The following is a 4,559-nucleotide window of genomic DNA, read 5'->3' on the forward strand; positions in this document are numbered from 1 at the left end:
TGTATTGGGTGTGTTGGGGACACAAGAGACTCTTTGTTATTTGGTTGCAGGGTTGTTTGAGAGAGACCATCTTCATCCTACACCTCCCACGGATTGATAAACCTTAGGTCATCCACTTGAGGGAAATTTGCTACTGTCGTACAAACCTTTGCACTTGGAGGGCCAACAATGTCTACAAGAAGAAGGTTGCGTAGTAGACATCAAGCTCTTTTCTGTTGCCGTTGCCGGGGAGGTTAGTGGTTGAAGGTATATCTTTAGATCTTGCAATCGAATCTTTTTGTTTCTTGTTTATCACTAGTTTAGTTTACAAAAGAAAAACTACAAAAAAACTAGAATTGAGGGTGCCTCATATGCTTCAACTTTTTAATGTCTTTCGTGAAGATGATGGAAAGGAAAATTGTGCCCAAGGATTAGAAGAACAATGCATTAAAATGTTTGGCACTAAATCTTTGAATGATGAGCATGATTGCGATGTTGTTAGTATGAACTCTTTGAATATCCATAGCACTAATGATGATTGCACTAGTCATGATGAAAATGTCTCTTATAAGCATGTCAACATTTGTGGAGTGCATAGAGTTTGCAAGTACACACCAAATAGGGAAGATAGATTTTGCAAGAGGCATAAGTATTTAGAAACTAAATGGTTGCAAGATAGGCTAGATGTTTGTTCTGAAAATTTAAATTTTCTTAGTCGTACTTGTGAACTTTGCAATGAACATGGTCATTTAAATCTCCAATGCAAATTGTTTCATGATCGAATCGTGTCCAAAAATTGTGATGACTTGATTTCCCTTGCACATCATAATGAACTTAGTTTGCTTTTGGGTTATGAAGAAATGAAACGTATAACTAAGGATATTCCAGAATATTTCCTTGATAAAGTTCTCGATTTTGATCTAGAGGAAATTTATATGTATTGTGCGGTGAATTGCATTGAAAATCCTTATATTGCCAATTACATAAAGACAAGAAAACAAATAGAAGATGAAGAGAATACTAATGAAAGGGAAGAGATTTCCCAATATCCTCCTATTCTTTCTTATGATGAATCAGGTAACGAGGAGGAGCTTGCTATTCAACCAATCTCATTAATAAGGAGCTCCAGCAAGAGGATTAAACCCACACATGATGTGAAGAAGAAAAAGAAAAGACGGAGAAGCAAAGGTAAAAAGGTATCCCTCCCAAATGATGTTTCTCCTATTACTCATTGTGATGATGATAATTGTTATACTATTGGTGCTATCCATACCATTAATGATGAGAGTGATTACGCTTATGATATGAAAAGGCCCAAGCTTGGGGATGCTATGTTTGATGAGAATGACATGTATGAGAATTTGTTTGCTGCAATTATTGTCCCCAAGCTTGGGGATGCTATGTTGAATGAAGATGATATTCTTAGTCTCCAAAGTTTTGATATGCAAATTTGTTATGATGATAGCATGCCTCCTACTTATGATGATTATATTGATGAAAGTGGGTTTGGAAGGGTGTCAACTTTAGGAAGTAATGATCCCACTACTTGGGAGGATGTTGAATCTTATTGTGCTAATTATGAAAGTGGATTTGGAGAGGTCATGACTTTATTTAGTAATGCTTCCACTATTGTCGTGGTGGGCGCACGACAGATGCCAAGGGATGGCTAAAGAGAAGAGGAGGCTCGAGGGCGCTGGTGGACTCCAGAGGCGAGGTTGGCATGAGAGGGCGCGGGATCCCGGACATACCCAGGTTCGGGGCTCTCGGGAGATATAATACCCCTAGTCCTGCCGAGTGTAGTTGGATGATCGATAGTACAATGTTGCTCCTGGAGCTATATGGAGGAGGAAGGAAGTTGGCCAAGGCTTGGGCTGCGTCTTCTCTCCGGTGTTGCTGTTTGGTGGCTAGTCTTATGCTTACTTGCTTTTCTCTCGTATATGTTTCTTTCCTGTATGATCGTGGGCTCCCGGGGGGTTTTATAGACCAACCCCCAGGGGTACAATGGTAATGTTACAAGTCGGTGGGTTTGTATTGTCGGTGTTCGGGGACCCGGACTGGGTCCTGCTGAGGGCTTGTGGTTCGCTGGGTTCCCCTAGGTGCAGGAACCGCGTGCCTAGGGGGACTGTGCACCGTCTTGTCGATCGTCAGGGTGTGGCCGAGTCGAGTCGCGTATAGTGCTCCCCTTTAGGATGGCGCTTGTTGTCGCCAGCGGTGATGGCGGGGGCACTGTAGCCATGCTGGCCCTGGTCAGCGGGCAGGTGAGGGGCACTGTTGCCACGTTCCTGCTGACCAGAGGCATGGGCGGGGCACTGTTGCCTCGGTCATTGTTCATTGAAGACGTGTCCCCATCGTACGGCCTCGATGTGACGGGAGCTGACGCATGGCTGGATTGCGTAGCACGCCACGGGTGGCGCCGACTTGTCGAGGAAGCTTTGGTCGTGCCGGGTTTAGCTGTCTTGTGCTAGTCGTTGGGGCCGAGTCGACGTGTCTTGCCGGGTCGGCGAGTCTGGCCGGCTTGCGGGGCTTGGCCAGGTCAAGTGACCCGGCCAAGCGCGTGCCGGTTTTGAGGGGCGGTTCCTGCCCTGTTGTTTTTGAAGAGGATCCGGGTTCCATTGCCTGCCCGGGGTTCATCCCCCCGACAATAGTCCCCGAAGCTGTGAAGGTACGCTATCTTCGGATGAGTGGGCCTTCGCAGTTTCCCCCTTAGGCAAGGCGGATTCTTCGAGCGCCGGGTCCGGCAACACCCCCTGTGTGCCAGTTTTCCCGAAAACCGGATCGCGACATCCCGGTCGTGGCGGGAACCGAGGAGTCCGTCGAATCTTGGGGCAATCCCTCGGGCTTCGCGCGGGCGCCACGTGGTGCCCGGAAGTCGGAGGGGCCTGACAGGCCACGCGTGTGACGGGACTGGGCGACGGGCTGGGGCCCACCATAGTGCACCCTCGGTCCATGCGCGCGGATTTATTGCAGCATCTGGCGGCCGGATGCACTTCCCCAGGCAGTTATTGTGCGTGTACATGCACACTTATTGCGAGGTAGTGGAACGGGCGCGTGCAGACGATCCCACTTCCTCACTTTCCCGTGTTCAAACCGAGGGTTATAAATCGGGGGGCAGGGGGGCAGTGGACATTATTCTTGCTCGCTCCCTCCTATCCCTTTGTTCTCACTCCGCTCTTTGCAACTGACGCACTCCGGCGCCCGCTGCTCCGAGCATAACTCCTTCGTCGTCCATCTTCTTTAGCCTTCCTTTGATCATGGCGCTGCCATCGGGCTCTTGGATGGGTTCGAATGTCACCACCGAGGACATCACCCAACTCCGGGCGATGTGGCTCCTGCCGTGGGAGACGGACGTTGGCGTCCGTCTGCCACACGGCAAGTAGAGGCCTCGGCCTGAGGGGCAGGAGCACGTGGTCTTCCTCACGCACTTCGAGCGCGGGTTCAGGCTGCCGGCGAGCACCTTCTTCCACGCGTTCCTGGAGTTCTTCGGGATCCAGCCGCATAATCTTGGCGTCGGCGCCATCGTCTAGCTCTCTGGCTTCGTCACCCTCTGCGAGGGGTACCTGGGGGTTGAGCCCTCAATCGACCTCTGGGCGCGCTACTTCTCCTTGCAGCAGCAGGGCCCGTCGGCCGAGGAGTTTGCCAACTGCGGCGCCGCCGTCATCTCAAAGCGGTTGGGGGCGGATTTCCCAAAGATCCCGCTAGAAGATTCTGCCAAGAAGTGGCAGAACTCTTTCTTCTACATCCGCATCAACCCTCTGGCCTTCGCCATCGCGCCACTGCGGGCAAAGACGAACTGGGGCTACTCGCTCCCGGCGCCCAGTGCAGGAGATCGTCAATCTCTGCGAGCGGGTGACGGTGATGAGGACGCAGGAGGGGCTCACCGGCACCGACCTCCTCGCCGCGTTCATCATGCGCCGGGTCCTTCCACTTTAGGGGCGCTCCTGCCTCATCGGCTAAATGGTCGGCCTTCAAGACCCCAACCACATGGGGTCGACGCGGCTGTCTGCGGAGCAGATCGCCCGCGGCGTGAATGACATCACCAAGGCCAACCTTGGAGAGGACTGGCGGTTCGTCAAGGCGCCGTACAGCGCGTCGAACCCGGCGCCGCAGGTGAGTGTCTGGTCTTCTTACTTTGCTGTTGCGCACCTTCTCATCCATCCTGACGCGATGCGGCAGGTACTTCTGAACACGATTCGGCATCCTTACGCCCGGGCTCCATCACAGGTGGTGCCGGTGATGCCAGAGGAGCCCGCGGCCCATGGCGGGGAGGAGGAGGCCGAGTTCGACGCCGACGTTGGGCGTCGCATGGAAAAGTCTCGTATCTTTCTTTATGTGTCTTGAATTGCTGATCATGGCACGGTGCGGGCGATGCTGACGCCGGTTGTTGGTGTAATGGCATTGGGAGGGGGAGGCGGCTACGCGGGCGGAGCCGGGTCCTCGCATGGGGCGGCGCCGAGCCGCCCGCATGGGAAAGATAGCATCGCGCTGCGACCCCGAGCCCCGAAGCGCACGGCGGGCCCGGCCGGGGCCAGGATGCCGGCCAAGAGGAAGCGCGGCGGCGGGCATGGGAGGCCAACCCCAAT

Source organism: Triticum aestivum, chromosome 7B, assembly GCF_018294505.1.
Source record: "Triticum aestivum cultivar Chinese Spring chromosome 7B, IWGSC CS RefSeq v2.1, whole genome shotgun sequence".
Lineage (NCBI taxonomy): Eukaryota > Viridiplantae > Streptophyta > Magnoliopsida > Poales > Poaceae > Triticum > Triticum aestivum.